The sequence below is a fragment of the Canis lupus genome, chromosome X, assembly GCF_011100685.1.
Source record: "Canis lupus familiaris isolate Mischka breed German Shepherd chromosome X, alternate assembly UU_Cfam_GSD_1.0, whole genome shotgun sequence".
Taxonomy (NCBI): domain Eukaryota; kingdom Metazoa; phylum Chordata; class Mammalia; order Carnivora; family Canidae; genus Canis; species Canis lupus.
Window position 1 is genome coordinate 121526947 of NC_049260.1, and position 20659 is coordinate 121547605.

At 37.2% G+C, this 20659-nt stretch overlaps 2 protein-coding genes across 3 annotated transcripts in view; one reads left to right on the forward strand and one right to left on the reverse strand.

Annotated features, from left to right (window-relative positions):
- LOC119868539 (melanoma-associated antigen 9-like) overlaps window positions 1-20659 on the forward strand; it is a 778808-nt gene that overhangs the window by 340444 nt on the left and 417705 nt on the right. The gene's annotated exons all lie outside the window — the stretch shown is intronic.
- Window positions 1-20659, reverse strand: part of GABRA3 (gamma-aminobutyric acid type A receptor subunit alpha3) — a 309088-nt gene that overhangs the window by 68617 nt on the left and 219812 nt on the right. The gene's annotated exons all lie outside the window — the stretch shown is intronic.

Below are 20659 nucleotides of genomic sequence, written 5' to 3' on the forward strand. Positions count from 1 at the left end.
AACTGCGATAGCTTTGTTGAAGAAGATGACTCTTGGGGAACACATATACACACTTGTGTATGCATGCACATGCATACACGTGCACACACACAGACACACACACACAACTAGTCAGGAAAAAATATATAAAGGTAATAGGGGACATCAAAAACCTCAGAGGTTAAGTCTAAAGATCTCATGCTTTCTTTATAGGAATAACATGTAGGAGAGACTTTATGGATTCCTCAATGAAAATCTGAATGGGGTATGATTTGCCATGCCCACATATTCATTTTTCTGCTTTAGTCTGCTTAAATTATCTATTCAAGATTTCCCCTCTGGGTTCTTTAAAGAATTTTGAGCTTTAGTTTTCCTTTCCTACATAGATAGTAGCCTCCTATGTAGAAATGGGACCTACACAGCAAAAATTCAGAGTTCTTTGGAGCCTAGCTCTAATTAGTTATTTCTAGTTAATCAGTATATCTCCCAGTTATACTGGATTCAATCTATGCCATCCTCTTGGAGTTCTAGGTGGCCAACTTGCCAGCATCTCCAACCCTAGTTAATTGTTAAACCTGATGAATGTGTAACACTTCACAAATGATCAGAGGAACAATACTAGACAATGTACAAAGCAGGCTGATTTAAAAAAAATATGTTCAGGTGTGTATTAGCAACAACTCTAGGATAAAAGGCAGAAAACAAGTATATGCCCATCTCTTATTTTTAGTTCTCCTATCTAAACGGTAAGAGATAGAAACTAGATGGCAAGTGTCCTTGTAGACCTAATTAATCCCTTTGATATTCATAAAATTTTCCATGTGTCTTGGACAAAAGCTTAATTCTCAAGTCAGCCTGCAATATCCTACCAATTCACTCTTTATTCTCAAGGAATAAAGGGGGTTTCATAATTCAAGGAATTTGACACACGGAAATGTATTTTACTCAGAAACCTGTTCCTTGTGTTGGATACTTAAAAGATTTCATGAGGGTTTAATAAAGAAAATTGTGTTCCTTCTTTCCACTTATATTAGTATTTCTAAGACACTGCCTTTTATGAGTAATACCAAGGGGAAATTACTTTATGTCTACCCAGCAGTCCTGGAGACATGGCAAATAAGACCACAACAAATAGATTATCAAAGCAAGATGCAAAGGGTACTGATTTCTGATTAATGGAGGATCTTATTTATATAACTTTTCTGTCTTCTTTCCCACACACTCTGCGCTCATCCTACCTAGGCACACAGCAGAGAAGAGAGAGCAGATGTGGGTGAGAGCAGGGTATTTCACAAGCCAGATTATACTGTGATCTTTTTAAGATTTTATTTATTTAAGAGAGAGAAAGAGAGTACAAGCAGAAGGAGGGGCAGTGGGAAAGGGAGAATCAGGCTCCTGCTCAGCAGGGAGCCCAATGTGGGGCTCTATCCCAGGACCGAGGGTTCATGTCCCAAGTCAAAAGCAGATGCCAAACTGACTGAGACACCCAGGTGCCCCAATGTGCCGTGTTCTTCTCATTGGTTCTTTTTTAAAAATGTTGTCCTTTTTTAAAAAAGATTTTATTTATTTATTCATGAGAGATAGAGAGAGAGGCAGAGACATGGACAGAGGGAGAAGCAGGCTCCCTGCAGGGAGACCTATGTGGGGCTCAATCCCAGGACCCCAGGATCACACCCTGAGCCGAAGACAGACACTCAACCACTGACCCACCCAGGCATCCCTTCTCATTGGTTCTTAAGCACATCCTAATGCTCTCTGACATCCCATGTCATACTGTCTTCTTCCTTTCTTCCTTCTCTTTACCTTGTTAGAACTTTCAAGACCCCTTCAAGCTTCTCTGCAGCAGAAAGCAGACTAACTATACTCAGACTAATATCCTCATCACTATATGTCATAAACATTTCCATCCCCTCCAAAAGTTTCCTTCCACTCTCTTTTTATTATTGTTGTTGTTATTGTTGTTGTTTCATATGACAAGAACACTTAACATAAGATCTGTCCACTTAGCAAATTTTTAAGTATACTATAGAATATTGTTAATTGAGAAAAGGACCTGAATAGATATTACTCCAAAGAAGACATATAACACAGGTATATTAAAAGGTACTCAATATCACTAATCATCAGGGAAATGCAAATGAAAACCACAATGAGATATTACCTCATACCTGTTAGATAGATTATTATCAAAAAAGACAAGAGATAGCAAGTGTTGATGAGGATGTGGAGAAAAGGCAACCCTGTGCACTGTTAGTGGGAATGTAAATTGGTGCAGCCACTAGGGAAAACAGTATGGAGGTGCTTCAAAAAATTAAAAATAGAATTACCTTAGGATCCAGCAATCTTACTTTTAAGAATATATATACAAAGTTACTGAAATCAGGATTTCAAAGAGATATCTGCATTCCCATGTTCATTACAGCATTATCCACAATAGCCAAGACATGGAAGCAATCTAAGTATTCATCAATAGGTGGATAAGAAAATGTATATAAACATACAATGGAATATCATTTAGCCTTAACAAAAAAAGGACATCCTGCCTTTTCAACCACATTGATGAACTTAGACGACATTATGCTAAGTGAAATAAACCAGAGAAAGAAAGATAAATAACTCCAAATACTATAATCTCTCTTAGATGTAGAATCTAAAATAGTCAAACTCATAGAAGCAGAGAGTAGAATGGTGATTGCCAGGGCCTGGTGGGGAGGGAAGGGGGAGATATTAGTGAAACAGTACTAAGTCTTAGTTTTACAAGGTAAATAAGTCCTAGAGACCTATTGTACAGCAAATTATCTTTAGTGGGTTTTTCATGAAAGGCCAGAGGCCCCTCAAAATGTGACATTCAGATCATAGGGACTGTGTTCCAGTCCAAGGTTTGGCCTGCTTTGATTCTTATGCAAAAACAAGACAGGAAAAAAAGAAAAAAACAAGACAGGAAGTAAGAGGCAATTCAGGAAATAAGAGGCAATTCAGGAAATCTCTTTCTCTAGGGGTAAAGGATACAGGATAGAAAGGAAGCCCTTTTTAGCACTGCATGTGTGCATACATGTGTACACATGCACACACTCCCCCTCCCCTCCATTACTGTGTTTTGCAGCATCCTGGCTTCCTTGTCACCCTACCCTTTGCTGCTCAACAGTTGGTTTCTATTACACCAGAGTAAAAAGTTACAGTTTTATTACTGCTATGGCCCCCTAACTGGTCTCTCTGCTGTCACCCTTTGCTTTTACAGTGTATTCTCCACACAATAGCTTTCTAATGCTTCCTTATCATTTTTAAGTATGCATGCATGTATGTACATACGTATGTATGTATTTGACAAAGAGAGAGAGAGAGGATGCATACAAGCAGGGGGAGAGGGAGAAGCAGACTCCCCGCTGAGGAGGGAGCCTGACATGGGGCTCAATCCCAGGAGCCCAGGACATGACCTGAGCCAAAGGCAAGATGTTTAACAGACTGAGTCACCCAGGTGCCCCTAATGATTCCTCATCTCCTACAGACAAAAAGCCAAAGTCCTTGTCATGGCTGAGAGGGTCTTGTATGACCTTCTGTTCCCCTCTGGCTTATCTCCTACAATGCCCTCCATTGTTCACTTTGTTCTAGCCACACTGGCTTCCTTGCTGCCTTATTGAAAACATCTGGTTTTATTTCCTCAGGTGTTTTACATATGATGAAACTGAAGGGAAGGAAATTGTCCATATCACCTAACAAGTCTGGTCCAGAGCTGACTAAAAATTTCCTGATTCTTTGGTGGAGTCATCAAATATTTTTTCTAAAGATTTTATTTATTTATTCATAAGAGACAAAGAGAGAAGGCAGAGACATAGGCAGAGGGAGAAGCAGGCTCCTCGCAGGGAGCCCATTGTGGGACTTGATCCTGGGACTCCAGGATCAAACCCTGAGCTGAAGGCAGACACTCAACCACTGAGCCAACCAGGCGTCCCTCATCAAGATTTTTGACCACCTACTAGGTGTCAGTTATTATTCTAAGCAATTTAAGTACATTAGTAAACATACCAAGAATGCTGCTCTCTAGGGCTTACATTTGAGTAGAGGGAAGACCAAAAAAAAATTAAAAGGTAAATAAGTAAGTAAGAAAATAAATAAATAAATCATATAGTAAAAGGTAATATGCCTCAGGAAGAAAAATAATATGTGAGTAAAAAGTATTAGAGAGGGATTGCAATTTTCAATAGGGTGTTTAGGGAATACCTCACTGAGTAGGTGACATTGGAGCAATGACCTGAAGGAAATGAGACTGAGCCTTGTAGACACTTGGAGGAAGAACATTAAAAGTAGTGGGAGTAATAAATGCAAAGGCCTTGAGGTAGAAGTTTGTCCAGTATATTCAAGGAATAGCAAGTAGACCACTGTGGCTATAGTGGAGACATGAAGAGAAAAGATTAATAAAAGACAAATTTAAAGAGGAAATTATGGGAAAATGGCCTTCCTAGAATATTTTGGTTTTCACCTTAAATGAAATATGGAGGTATTGCATGATTTTTAGTAGAATGGTGATTTGATCTAATGTTTTAGGATTATTCTGGCAGCTATGTAAAGAATAACTTGCAGGGCAACAGCAGGAAGATGAAATTCAGCACCCATTCATGATCCAAAACTCTCAAAAAACCACAAATAGAAGGTAACTTTGTCAACTGATAAATAATATTTATGAAAAATCTACATTTAGAATCATACTTTATGATGAAAGACTACTTCCTCTTACAATCATGAACAAGATAATGATGTCCACTCTCTCTCATTAAGCATTTTCTTGGAGATTTTAATCAGTCTAAGAAGAAAAGCAATGGGAAGTGACTGCTAATGGTTATGGAGTTTCTTTTTTAGAGCAATTAAAATATTCTGAAGTTACATATTGGTGATGGCTGCACAACCCTGTAAATATATCAGAAAACATTTACTTATACACTTTAAAAGGGTAAATTATGGGACATGTGAATCATATTTCAGTAAAGCTATTTACAAATTTAGGCAAGCTATGGGTGCCTGGTGGCTCAGTTGGTTAGGCATCTGCCTTTGGCTCAGGTCATGTTCTCAGGGTCCTGGGATCAAGGCCCACATGGAGCCCCACATGGAGCCCCACATTGAGCTCCCTGATCAGCAGGGAGTCTGCTTCTCCCTCTCCCTCTGCTCCTCCCCCCTTGCTCAGGTGTGTATTCTCTCTCTCTCTCTTTTAAATACATAAATGAAATCTTTTAAAAAATTTAGGCAAGCTAAAGAAGTTAAAGACATAAAAAAGGGAAAATAAGAGGCAAAACTGTCTTTAATTTCAAGTAACAGTTTTTAGATATTCCATATTTATAGAAGTCCTAACATCATTAAGATTCTCTCCAAATTAATCAATAGATTCAACACATTCCTTATCAAAATCTCAGAAGCTTTTCTTTTTGTAAAAATAGCAAGCTGATTCTAAAAGTTATATAGGAATACAAAGAATCTGGAATAGGTAATACATATTTAAAAAGAAAAAAAAACTGTGAGTACTTTTACTTCCCAACTTCAAAATATACCAGTAAGCTACAGTAATCAATACAGCATGGACTTGGTCTAAAGATAGGCAATATAGATGAAAGGAAAAGAATAGAAAGTCCAGAGATGAACTTCCACATTTATGGTGAGTTGATTTTGACCAAGGTTCAAGGCAATTCAATGCATAAAAAAATAGCAATTTCAATAAATGGTGCTGGGATAATATCTACATGCAAAAATAGATGAACATAGACTCTTATATCATAAACAAAAATCAACTCTAATGGAACATAGACTAAAATTTAAGAGCTAAAAGTACTAAAAAATCATAGAAGAAAAATCTTTATAATCTGGAGTCAAAGATTTCTTAGAACAACAAAAATATGAGCTATAAAAAATAAAAAGTATGAAAAAATGGACTCATCAAAATTTAAACATTTTGCTCTTCAAAAGACACCATAAGAAAAAAACAGAAAAAAAGAAAATGAAAAGACAGCCATAAAATGGGTAAATATATTTGTGAATCATGTATTGATAAAGAATCTGTATTAAGAAAATATAAATAATTCTTACAACTCAAAAATGAGAAAAACAGCCCAATTTGAAAATGAGGAAGATATTTAAATATACATTTAATTAAAAAAATTTTGTCAAGTAATACGGACTTAAAAAGATACACAACCTCATTAGTCATTTAGGGAAATACAAATTAAAATCACAGTGAGATACTGCTACATGTGTATTAGAATGGCTAAAATAAAAAAAGACTGACAATATCAAGTGTTTCCAAGAATTTGGATAAAATGTAACCTCATAAATCATTGGTGGAAATGTATAATGCTAAAGCACACTTTGGAAAACATTTTGGCAGTTTCTTAAAAAATTAAACATATACTTCCTTTAAAAGCCTGTGGTTCCACTCTAATTCTTTTTTATCCAAGAGAGAAACATATGTCCATGGAAAGACTTGTTCATGGAATTATTTACGATAGCCAAAAGTTGGGAACAACCTAATGTCCACCAAATAATGAATGAACAAAATGTGGTAGATTCACACAATAGAATATTAATCATTAATGAAAAGGAATAAGGACAACAACATGAGGGCACTTGGATGGCTCAGTTGAGCACCCAACTCTTGATTTCAGCTCAGTTCATGATCTCAGGGTCAAGATAGAGCCCTGTGCAGACTCTGCACTTGGGCAGGACCCTGCCTAAAATCCTCTCTCTCCCTCTTACTCTCCATTTCCCCATCCTCCTCCTTGCACATTCTCACTCATTCTCTAAAAACAAACAAACATAAGGACAACATGGATGATTCTCAAGTGCATTATGCTACGTGAAAGTAACCAGACACAAAAGGTCACATACTGTATGTTTCTATTCACATTAAGTGTCCAGGAAAGGCAAATCTATAAAGACATGAAGTAGATTAGTGGTTACCTGAGACTGGGGTTGGGAATCAATGATGACTACAGATTCATGGAGAATTTTTTAGAGGTGATAGAAATATTCTAAATCTGTGGTTATAGTTGCACAACTCTGTAAATTTACTAAAAATCATTGAATTGTACTCTTAAAACAGGTAAATTTATCATATGTAAATAATATTTCAAAAAGAGCTCTTATAAAATTAAAAAAAAGCAAGAGAGGCATTATAGCATAGCTTTTAAGAGCATGGATTCCAAAGCTAGACTATAATATTTACAGCCCAACTCTACCTTTTAGTAGCTATATGCAAGTTATTTCAGTTCTCTGTGCTTTGTTAGCTTACATTTTACAAATGCTAATTAAAGTTCTAAAAATGGATAACGTTATGAAGGAAGACAAGAAGTCTAAGGGCTGAGATTCAGGGTACAACAATTGGATTAATGTCTTTTACAATGGATCCTAATACCAGTGATTGTCAAGATCTCATCTATTTCCTATATTATGCTACCAATGGATAGTATAAATTTTACCTCTCTTAGAAGGTATGTATCAGAATCTCAAAGCGGAAAGGAAGCATGAAATAAGGAGGTAAATGACAGGCTGACTATGGTGGTCTGAAAATGTTTACTCCAATGATCATGCTATGCCATCTCATTTAGAATACCTGCTAGTGACTTAGAGCCACTGAGTCAATAGTTTCTTTTCTACTCCTTTGGAACTGAGACAAATTTGTGACTTGGTTATTTGGTGCCCTATCTCATCCCCAATGGAAATATCTAAGTACATTTCCAAAATGAGCACACATATCAGAGACTATTCTTACTATGTGATTTGCTGATTTTTTTTTTACTATATCATTGACACAAAAGCCAAGGCTTACTTTATATTTATTATATAGTGCTTTGCATTTTTAGAATTTTTTTGGTACTTGTCTCCTGAACTAGACTGAATACCACACATAAGTCATTTGCTTTTAGGTGGTAATGTACCCAAATGTACTAACCCAACAAGAAAAAATCTCCAACTCAGATGCTTAATGCATCCATGTTCTCAGTACCCATTTGCCTTAGGCCCAAGAAAGCAATCCTCCTGGAAAATGAGTCTCTGGTCCTCATATCTTGATAATACTTCTCACTTTAATAAGCTACATGCCATTTCTTTAGCCTTCTACTACTGCAATGCCTACAACACATTCCTTATCTAGAACACTGTGGAGCTATATGCATAACATTTGTACACCCCAAAATATGCATGTCATACCTCAAGAGTTCTAGAAACTATAAAATGAATATGAATCAAAATGAATCACCTAGTTCTCAACTGCCACACAGAAAAACATCACATTATTTCTAGATTTATGCATATAGAATACCAATTTTTTTAAAGTAGAGGCATAACATAGGAAAAAAATCTAGAGAAGTTTCTGAACTGAAGCTTTAAAGGTTAAAGATTTTTGAGTATTTTTGGGTATACTCAATTTTATTGAGTATATGCACTCATTGTTCAGTGAGATAGTCAACACATTAATAAAGGAAGGAGAAGCTTAAATTTAGTTGGCACAAGGGTCTCTGGAGTTCAGTATGAGTCTCACTGTAGACAATATGTCACCTGGTGTTTTACAAATGGAATAATCTGCTCTGAATTCTGAGAAATGTTCTTTCTAAAAACCAAAGGGTAAAAAACACTATTCCAGAAGTGATTGAGAGGCGAGGCAGTCTCTTTCTATGACCATAGAATAAAGGACAGGATGTGAAATCTATGCTAAAAAAGAAAAGAGAGTAAATCATTACTAGCCATTATCAGTAGAGGATGAGCCATTTCAGATATACAACTACCAAACACCCAAACCAAGCAGCACATTAGTCATAAGAATCCCACATGTCTGCAGGCTTACCATTAAATCCTTGAGGTATAGGCAAAAGGCTTAGTACACTGGAAGGCCCTTGGGCTTCCTAATTGGAAGACCGCCACTTACCACTGCATTTAGCCTTTTAGGGAGTACACATAAGTTTTAACAATTACCTCAGACGCGTAGCTCCAGCCTCATTTTCTAACATTCACACTTTCCCTGACTCTCCAGCCATCTGCAGATATGTGTGACTTCACCACACAAAGCTCTCATGTTTCTGTCTTTGGACACATTGTGTTTTTTTGTTTTGTTTTTTTTTTTTTGCCTAAAATGTCATTTCCCCTGATATGTGTAACAAATTTCCTTCAAGTCCTTGCTCAAATATTACCTCTTCCATAATGCTTTGTATATGTGCTGTAGGCATAGTGAGTTCTCCAGCCCACAGGAATCCCAGAGTTCTTTGGACAAATACTTTAGTTTTTAGTACTGTTCAAAAAACTTTCTAGGCCCAAGATGAAGCTGTTCCTGCTTTGGAAGCTACGTCAACAAACTGAAACTTAGATGACTTCTGTGTTCCTATAAATATTCTACTTAACCAGAAACACAGTATATCTAGTCAGCCAATCCCCAAATGCCAAGCCAACACTGGACCTTTTCATCCCAAACAAGGTTGACTATGTGGCCCTGGCCAATCAGATATTTTCTACCTTTCTCTTCCTACTTCTTTATTCTTTATCCTATGAAAGCTTTCTATCTTCTGCCTCATTTTTCAATTTTGCAAAAAGAGACTGTCCACTTCATGAAGTGAAATAAAGTTTGTTAGTATTACTAAATTGTTTTCTTTAATCATTTTTAGTAGCACATAAGATTATCAGGATCTGTTTATGTGTCTGCCTCCTGAACAGGACTGTAACTTGAAAGAAGAGTCTCTATCATTATAATCCTACACCTATTATGGTGGTTTGCCCATAGGAGATAGGCAATAAATGCTTCTTGACCTAATAAATATTCTGTAAGATAAAGCAGTTATTTTCAATCCTGTTTCCCAGAAGAAGAAACTAGGGCCCAGAGAGGGGAAATGCCTTGTCCATGGTTACATCCTGATATGGGCCAGAGTTGGGGCTCTTACCCAGAGCTCCTACTTCCTACTCTAAAGTTCATTTCAGGGATCCCTGGGTGGCGCAGCGGTTTGGCGCCTGCCTTTGGCCCAGGGCGCGATCCTGGAGACCCGGGATCGAATCCCACATCGGGCTCCCGGTGCATGGAGCCTGCTTCTCCCTCTGCCTGTGTCTCTGCCTCTCTCTCTCTCTGTAACTATCATAAATAAATAAAAATTTAAAAAAAATAAAGTTCATTTCACTAGGACATACAGTCTCCATTATGTCTAGGAGTAGCATCTAAAATAGCTTCATTCTGTGGGATTAGAGGGACTCTTCTGGTGATCTGTAAATCCCTTCCCCCTTTGTGTTAGAATGAGCTTTTTAAACAGACTCAATCTGTCTGGAGATCAGCTTCTTGCCTTTAAGAATAAAGGCAATTCTTGTTATTTCGAGGCCCTGATTTCCTCTTGCAGCTGACCATTTGTTAATACATTCTTCCTTTCCTCCCTCCAGCTCAATGCCAGTTCTCCTGTGAAACCCTTCCACATTTAGACCCTTGCCTCCAAGTCATAAGGAAACCTGTATTCTTTAGTTCAAAGCACTTCATTGTTGGCTTTTTGTGAAAATTCTAATATGCCTCGTAGTACAATGAATGATCTGTCCCATCTTTCCTGCCAGGATATGAGTTCATGGAAGGTAGGAATTGATATCACCACACAGAGTATGTGGCATAATTTGTGATTGATTGAGGACTTCTACTATTACTTGCTTCTCACCTCATTGTAAGCTTTCTCAGAGCCCAAAATGAGCCACTCCACATCTTCTATGCCCTTACCTCTGTTCATTAGAGTGAGGCTCACTAAGTATGGTTCCGTGAGTCAGTTTCTAGCTTAATGGAAGAGGAACTACAGGTAGAAAGGGCAAAAGCCATAAAAAAAAGGACTGGGAAACAAAGCTATTGGCGCGTGGCTGATTCGATTACATTAAATCCTACAGAGCTAACAGTGTGATCCAAATGCCTTCCCTGGTTCCTGGCCATTTCAGAGGCAATCTCTATAATAAAGATTCATGTGCAAGCTATTTGCATCTAAAGTAGGAAAAGACTAGCTTTCCTGTTATCATTTTCACCATTTACCTTTGAAATAATTTGTCTTTGGAAATCCCAAGTACATAAGCAAAACTGACCCAATTGTACAATCAAAGAATAAAAGAAGGCATGAAGGTCAGAATATGGCAGGAAGCCTCTTTTCATTTCTTCTCAATGATGCAACATAGAAAGTGAGTTCTTGTTTTCTCTAATTTCAGCTAAATGTAGGACAATATTACTGTGTAGCTTAACACAAAAAGACATCTTGTGCAATGTATTCAATTTTATCAAAATCCCATTGTGTCGAAGTTCTGAGTTTCAGAACTGAATTTCCAACTGCAGCTTGCCATGTGCACCTCAGACTCATTATGCTTAAGTTTTATATCCCTTACATTCCTTTGTTAGAGAAAAGGGTAGGATGGATTAGAGAAAAAACTTTTTGCTTTAACCTAAGAATGATTTGGGTTTCTGTACCAGCTGTACCACTTACTACTGGTATGACTTTGGCTCTACTGAAACTTCAGTTATTAAATATAAAAGTGGGGGTTATTAACACAAAAATCTCCAGAGTGGACATGTGCCAGGACATGTATCAAGCAATTCATAAGGCTTATCACATTTACGTCCCACAGCAGCCATATGAGACAGGCACTGTGAATCATAACAATGATCCTTTTCATAGATAAAGGATTAGCAGTAGTCTTACTGCAGAACCTATCTTCTTAATCACATTGCTGTGTGCAATAATGCACAATCACTGCCATGAGAAATGAGATAAATATATGTGAAGCACCTAGCACATCACCTGGTATATAGAAAATCTTAAATAAGTGTAAATTCTCTAAACACACTTTCCTCTCTATAAAATATCTGCTGCTTCTTTTACATTGCTTTAAAAAAATACCATCACAATCCTCTCAGTACCCAGGGAGAGTTGTAAGGGACATTCTCATTATGCTCTCTTCTTCATTATCCCACATCTAGCTAGACACCAAGTTCTTTTGAAACCTCTCTTTTCTTCTCCACTCTTACTTTTTGCTGCCTTTGCTTCATCCATAAATAGTTTTCTCTGGACTACAAGATGGTCAACTAACTGGTATCCCTGCTTCGAATTGATTCTCCAGAGTGCAACCTGACATTTTAATTAAAAAAAAAAAAAAAAAACAAAAAAAAAACCTCTGGAATTGGCAGACAATTGTCAGCTGTTCACCAAATCCATTTCTTTTCCCAGCCTGTCTTGCAGTTAGGCATGTCCATGTGATCTCATTCTAGTCAAAGAAATATCAGTAGAAATAAGTATACTACTCAAATCCAGACTTTAAACACTTCCCACATACAATCCTCCATGCTCTTTCCTCTTCAACTCACTTGATAAAGAGAAGCACAGTGGTCTTGGAAGACATGTATTGAATATGGTAGAAACACCAGATGAAAGGAGCTTGGGTCCCTGAAACATCACTTAGGAATGAGCCACCTGCTTTGAAATTTATAGAGCAAAAAATACACTTCCATCAGGTTTAAACTACTACACATTTTTGGGTTCACAAAATTGTCACATAAATGATCTGAGCATGCTGCTCCTTTTTAGAAAAACTAATAATGCTTCCCTATAAGTACAGAATGAATATACTCTGTATCTCTTCCAGATTATTATCCCTTATCTGTTATGCAAAATTCTTCCAAATAGGCATGCTATGTGGCTATATTTAGCATTACCCCACCTTATCACTGCCATTCTCCAAAAGCTTATTTACTGCTCCACATTCAATATGAATGTTAATACTTGAATTATTATCACTTCTCTAACCATACTTCCATTATCCCAAGGGACTTCTTTACTTATTGGGAGCACTCACGACATACTGATCATCACCAACTTCCAATTAGGCACCAAATACCACCAATGCTACATGTTGTATATCCATCTCCTTTTTCAAACTTATTTAGTGGAAAAAGCAGTAGCTTGAGACAGACCTGCATTTGCTCAATAAATGCATCATTTCAGCAAATAATCTATTTTAAAAATTATTTATTCATTTATTTTTTTACTTTTTATTTAAATTCCGTTTAATTAACATATGCTGTATTATTAGTTTCAGAGGTAGAATTCAGTGATTCATCAGTTGCATATAACACTCAGTGCTATTTCAAAGTACCCTCCTTAATGGTCATTACCCAGTTACCCCATCTGCCCACCCATCTCCCCTCCAGCAACCCTCAGTTTGTTTCCTATAGTTAAGAGTCTCTAATGTTTTGACTCCCTTTCTGTTTTTCTCTTATTTTCCTTTCCCTTCCCCTGTGTTAATCTGTTTTGTTGCTTAAATTCCATATATGAGTGAAATCATGATAATTGTCTTTCTCTGACTGACTTATGTCACTTAGCATAATACCCTCTAGTTCCATCCACATCATGGCAAATGGCAAGATCTCATTCTCTTTGATGGCTGAGTAATATTGCATTGTACAAATATATCACTTCTTCTTTATCCATTCATCTGTTTATAGACATCTGGGCTCTTTCCATAGTTTGACTATTGTGGACATTGCTGCTACAAACATTGGGGTGGGGATCCCTGGGTGGCGCAGCGGTTTGGCGCCTGCCTTTGGCCCGGGGCGCGATCCTGGAGACCCGGGATCGAATCCCACGTCGGGCTCCCGGTGCATGGAGCCTGCTTCTCCCTCTGCCTGTGTCTCTGCCTCTCTCTCTCTCTCTCTCTCTCTCTCTCTCTCTGTGACTATCATAAATAAATAAATAAAAATTAAAAAAAAAAACATTGGGGTGCATGTGCCTCTTTGAATCACTAGGTTTGTACCCTTTGGATAAGTACCTAGTAGTGTAATTGCTGGATCATAGAGTAGCTTATAGTAGTTCTTGAGGAACTTCCACAAAAACTCTGCTCTCCAGAGTAGCTGCACCAGTTTGCATTCCCACCAACGGTGTAAGAGGGTTCCCCTTTGTCTGCATCCTCACTAACACTGCTGTTTCCTGAGTTGTTAATTTTAGCCATTCTGACCAGTGTGAGGTAGTATCTCATTGTGCTTTTAATTTGTATTTGCCTGATGCTCAGTGATGTTGAGCATCTTCCATGTGTCTGTTGGTCATTTGTACATCTTCTTTGGAAAAGGTCTGTTCATGTCTTCTGCCCATTTTTTTTTGTAACCAAAACTTTAATCCCAAGGATTTTCACAAACATATTATAAATGACAGCATGAAAAAAATATTGCAAAAAAAAAAAGAAAAGAAAAGAAAAGAAAAGAAAAGAAAAGAAAAGAAAAGAAAAGAAAAGAAAAAAATCTTGCACAGTAACTCAAAGTTCAGCTCTACAATGTACCCTGAAGCAGGACACTGGTGTCTTGAGTAGTTTCAAATCACCAAATAGAGAATGTTAAAAAGAACTGTGTGTTCATATACAGCAATCACATAAGAAACTTATGACCTAAAGCAAAGGTAAACTAACTTTCTTGAAACTTCCAATTCTACACCAACTGGCCAATGCCTGCCCAGTATGAAAACTAGTTTTCGTTTGTTTGTTTTGTTTTTACCTCTAATATAGCTTAACAGTGCAGCTTAAATTTTTACCTGCTGGCTTGTGCTCATACCAACTTTTAAAGACTGCTTCTTCAACTACAGCTGCAGAATATACCCCAGCTATGTGAAAAACTCTTCTTTAAATTTCTGCCGGCTTTGTTTTCAAAATATTAAATGTCAAGCTTTAGCTGTTCTGCCCATTTTTGACCAGATTTTTTTTTCGGATGTTGAGTTTGATAGGTTTCTTATAGATTTTGGATACGAGCTCTTTATTGGATAGGCATTTGCAAGTATTTTCTCCCATTCTGTAGGTTGTCTTTTAGTTTTGTTGACTGTTTCCTTTGCTGTGCAAAGCTTTTTATCCTGAAGTTCTAATAGTTCATTTTTGCTTCTGTTTCTCTCACCTTTAGAGATGTGTCTAACAAGAAGATGCTGCCTCTGCCTTCTCCTCTAGGATCTTGATGGATTCCTGTCTCACATTTAGGTCTTTCATGCATTTTGAGTTTATTTTTGTGTATGGTATATGAAAGTGATCCAGTTTCATTCTTCTGCATGTGGCTGTCCAATTTTCACAACATAATTTGTTGAAGAGACTGTCTTTTTTCTATTGGATATTATTTCTTCCTTTGTTGAAGATTAATTGACCATTGAGTTAAGGGTCCACTTCTGGGTTCTCTATTCTGTTCCATTGATCTAAGTGTCTCTTTTTGTGCCCATACCACACCATCTTGATGATCACAACTTTGTAATACAGCCTGAAGTCCTGATTGGTGATGCCTCCAGCTTTGGTTTTCTTTTTCAACATTCCTCCGGCTATTCAGGGTCTTTTCTGGTTCTACACAAATTTTAGGATTGTTTATTACAGCTCTGTGAAAAATGCTGATGGTATTTTGATAGGGATTGCATTGAATGTGTAGAATGCTTTAGGTAGCATTCTAAAATGTCTATGCATTCTAAAATGCATAGACATTTTAACAATATTTGTTCTTCCAATCCATGAGGTTCAAATGTTTTTTTTTTAATTTCCTTCTATCTTCCTCAATTTCTTTCATAAGTATTCTATAGTTTTCAGAGTACAGAAACTTCTTTGGTTAGTATTATTCCTAGGCATCGTATGGGTTTTGGTGCAATTGTAAATGGGATTGATTCCTTGATTTCTCTTTCTTCTGCTCCATTGTTAGTGTATAAAAATGCAACTGACTTCTGTGCATTGATTTTATATCCTTCAACTTTACTGAATTCCTGTATTAGTTCTCGGAAATTTTTTTGGTGGAATTTTTTGGTTTCTTTACATAAAGTATCACATCATCTGTGAAGAGTGAAAATTTCACTTTTTTTCTTTGCTGATTTGGATGCCTTTTATTTATTTTTTGTTGTCTGATTGCTGAGGCTAGGTTTTCCAGCACTATGTTGAACAAGAGTGGTGAGAGTGGAAATCCCTGTCATGTCCCTGACCTTAGAAGAAAAGCTCTCAGTTTTTCCCTGTTGAGGATATTTGCTGTGAGTCTTTTGGTTTTGTATATGGCTTTTATGATGTTGAGGTATGTTCCCTCTATCCCTACATGGTAGAAGGTTTTTATCAAGAAGAGATGCTATATTTTGTCAAATGCTTCTTCTACATCTATTGAGACAATAATATGGTGCTTCTCCTTTCTTTTGTTAATGTGGTGTATCGCATTGATTGATTTGCAAATGTTGAAACACCCTTGCAACTGAGGAATAAATACCACTTGGTTGTGGTGAATAATCCTTTTTTTAAGATTTTATTTATTTATGAGACAGAGAGGGAGGGAGAGGCAGAGACACAGGCAGAAGGAGAAGCAGGCTCCATCATGTAGGGAGCCTGACACAGGACTGGATGCCAGGTCTCCAGGATCACGCCCCGGGCCAAAGGCGGCACTAAAGCTAAACCACTGAGCCACAGGGGCTGCCCAAATAATCTTTTTAAAGTACTATCGAATCCTGTTAGTGTCTTGAGAATTTTTGCATCCATGTTCATAAGGGATATTAGTCTATAATTCTCCTTTTTAGTGGGATCTTTGTCTGGTTTTGGGATCAAGGTAATACTGGCCTCATAGAATAAGTTTGGAAGGTCTCCTTCCATTTCTGTTTTTTGGAACAGTTTCAAAAAATAGATATTAATTCTTTTTTTTTCCTTCCCTGGATCCATCCAAGCATTTTATTTTTTTATATTTCTCCCATTTTTTTGGTATATTTTTTATTGGAGTTTGATTTGCCAACGTATAGTATAACACCCAGTGCTCATCCTGTCAAGTGCCCCCTCAGTGCCCATAACCCAGTAACCCTGTCTCCCCATTCACCACCCCTTGTTCATTTCCCAGAGTTAGGAGTCTCCCATGTTCTGTCACTCTCTCTGATATTTCCCACCCATTTTCTCTCCTTTCCCCATTAATCCCTTTCACTATTTTTTATATTCCTCATATGAGTGAAACCATATAATATTACTCAGCCATTAGAAATGACAAATACCCACCATTTGCTTCAACGTGGATAGAACTGGAGGGTATTATGTTGAGTGAAGTAAGTCAATCAGAGAAGGACAATCATGGATTCCATTTCTTTGCTGGTTATGGGTCGGCTTAGCTCTTCTATTTCCTCCTGTTTCAGTTTTGGTAGCTCATATGTTTCTAGGAATGCACCCATTTCTTCCAGATTGCCTGATTTGTTGGCATACAATTGCTTATAATATTCTCTTATACTTCTCTTATACTTTTTCTTCAGTGTTGATTATTATCTCCTCTTTCATTCATGATTTTATGTTTTCTTTTCTTTTTGATAAATATAGTTTGTGGTTTATTGATCTTATTAATTCTTTCAAAGAACAAGCTCCCAGCTTTGTTGATCTGTTCTACTGTGTTTTTTTAATTCTATATCATTGCCCCTTTAGCTGTAAATTTAGGTTGTATATTTTCAACTTTTCTTTTTTCTTAAGGAAGGCTTGTATCACTATATACTTCTCTCTTAGGACTGCCTTTGTGCTATCTCAACAGTTCTGAATTGTCATGTTTTAATTTTCATTTGCTTCCATAGACTTTTAAATTCTTCTTTAATTTCTGGGTTGACCCATTCATTCTTTAGTAGGATATACTTTAACCTCCATGTATTTGTGGTGCTTCCAAATTTTTTCTTGTTGTTGACCTCAAAAGTTTTATAGCATTGTGGTCTGAAAATATGCATGGTACGATCTCAGTATTTTTGTAACAGTTCAGCCCTTATTTGTGATCCAGTATGTGATCTATTCTGGAAAATGTTCCATGTGCACTAAAAAAGAATGTGTATTCTGCTCCTTTAGGATGATTGCTCTGAATATATCCGTTAAGCCCATCTGGTCCATTCAAAGTCCTTATTTCCTTCTGCTTAGGTGATCAGTCCATTGCTGTGAGTGGGGTGTTAAAGGCCCCTACTATTATTGTAGTATTTCAATGAGTTTCTTTAATTTTGTTATTAATTGGTTTATATATTTGGCTGCTCCCGAGTTAGGGGCATAAATATTTACAATTGTCAGATCTTCTTGTTGGATAGACCCTTTTATTATAATGTAGTGTCCTTCATCGCTTACTACAATCTTTGGTTTAAAATCTAGTTTGTTGGGGTGCCTGGGTGGCACAGTTAGTTAAATGTCTGCCTTCACCTCAGGTCATGATCACCAGGGTCCTGGGATCGAGCCCTACTTTGGGCTTCCTGGTTGGTAGGGAGTCTGCCTCTCCCCCTGGCTTGTATACTTTCTTGTTCTCTCTCTCTCTCTCTCTCTCTCTCTCTCTCTCTCAAATAAATGAATAAAATCTTTTAAAAAATAAAAATTATTTTGTCTTATATAAAGATGGCTACTCTAGCTTTCTTTTTTAAACATTTATTTATTTTAGAGAGAGAGAGTGTGTGTGTAAGAGAGAGCAAAGTAGTTTGGAGAAGGGCAGAGATGGGGGGGGTGAGGGAGGAACAAACTCTGCACTGAGCAAGGAGCCTGATGTGGAGCTCAATCATAGGACCCTGAGATCATGACCTGAGTTGAAGGCACATGCTTAACTGACTGAGCCATCTAGGTACCCCTCTAGCTTTCTTTTGATGTCCATTAGCATGATACATGGTTCTTCATTCCCTCAGTTTCAATTCAGAGGTGTCATCTTTGGGTCTAAAGTGAGTCTCTCATAAGCAGCATATTGATTGGTCTTTTTCTTTTAATCCAACCTAAAATCCTATGTCTTTTAATTGGAGCATTAGTCCATTTACATTCAGAGTAATTATTGAAAGATATGAATTTAATGCCATTGTATTACCTGTAATGTTGCTGTTCCTGTAGAGTGTCTCTGTTCCTTTCTGGTCTTTATTACTTTTGGCCTCTGCTCAAAGAATCCTCTTTAATATTTCTTGCAGGACTGGTTTAGTGATTATAAATTCCTTTAGTTTTTGTTGTCCTGGAAATTCTTTTTATTTTATTTTATTTTATTTTAATTTAATTCATGAGAGACAGAGAGAGAGTCAGAGACACAGACAGAGGGAGAAGCAGGCTCCATGCAGGGAGCCTGATGTGGGACTCAAAGGGCTGAAGACGGCACTAAACCACTGAGCCACCCGGGCTGCCCAATGTCCTGGAAATTCTTGATCTCTCCTTCTATTCTGAATGACAGTCTTGCTGGGCAAAGTATTTTTGGCTGCATATTTTTCCCATTTAGCACGTTGAATCTATCATGCCAGTCCTTTCTGGCCTACCAGGTCCCTATGGACAGGTGTGCTGCCAGCCTTATGTGTCTACCCTGGTAGGTTAAGGACCTATTGTCCTGAGGTGCTTTCAGGATTTTCTCTTTATCTTTGAAATTTGCAAGCTTCAATATTGTATGTCAAAATATTGACCTATTTTTATTGATTTTGAGGGGGAGGTCTCCATGCCTCCTTGATTTGAATGCCTATTTCTTTTCCCATATTAGGGAAATTCTCAGCTATAATTTGTTTAAATAAGTTTTTTGTCCCTTTCTCCACTCCCGATCTTCTAGGACTTCTATAATATTGATATTACTTCTCCTTATGGATCATTGGGTTCTCTCAGTCTCCCTTCATGATCTAATAGTTTTCTTTTCTTCTTCTTTTCAGCTTCCTTATTTTCCATCATTTTATCTTCTAGATCACTGATTCACTCTTCTGCTTTGTTCATCCTCATTTTCATGGCCTCCACTTGGAATTGCATCTTGGCAATAGTGTTTTTAATTTCAGCCTGACTATATTTTAGTTCTTTTATTTCTACAGTAAATGATTCTCTAGTGGCTTCTCTGCTTTTTTAAGCCCAGCTAGTAACTTCATAATCATTGTTTTAAATTCTAGTTTAGACATCTTACTTATATCCATATTTATTAAATCCCTGGCAGTGAGTACTCCCTCCCGTTTTTCTTTTGCAGTGAATTTCTCCATCTCATCATTTTGTCCAGAAAAGAAAAGAAGAAAGAGAAAACGAAAACAAAAAGATCAGTAACAACAGGAAAAAATAAAAACTAGATCCTGGATACATTTTTGTCTGCATGTCAAAAAAAACCTAAATCCCAAATTAAGAAAGAAAACCATATATACATTCATATATATATATATGAAATACAACGAAAGGAAACAAATAAGAACATATACATAATGTATTTATAAAAATAAAAGTTTAAAAATTAAAAAAATTAAAAAACAGGAAAATAAGTGAATAAATACTAAAAGACTAAGGAAGGGGATCCCTGAGTGGCTCAGCGGTTTAGCGCCTGCCTCTGGCCCAGGGCGTGATCTTGGAGTCCAGGGATCAAGTCCCACATCAGGCTCCCTGCATGGAGACTGCTTCTTCCTCTGCCTGTGTCTCTGCCTCTCTCTCTGTGTCTCTCATGCATAAATAAATAAAATCTTTAAAAAAATAAAAGACTAAGGAATAAATATACAAAGAATGCTGTATACAATTTTCCCCAGGAGCTGAAGCTTTGCAGTCCTCTATGATCAGTAAACTTGAAGTGAGCCAGTTGATTGTCCTGGTCTTCTGGGGGAGCAGCCTGTTGTACTGACTCTCAAGTGGACTTGGCCTATTGCAAATGCACCTCCCTTGCACAGAGGAGGGCTCAGGGTAAGCGGCTCTGGACATGATGCCCTTTTGTTCCCAAAAGGCTTTCAGCAATGATGAGTGGGATGACTATGGTGGTGCCCCACTTTGT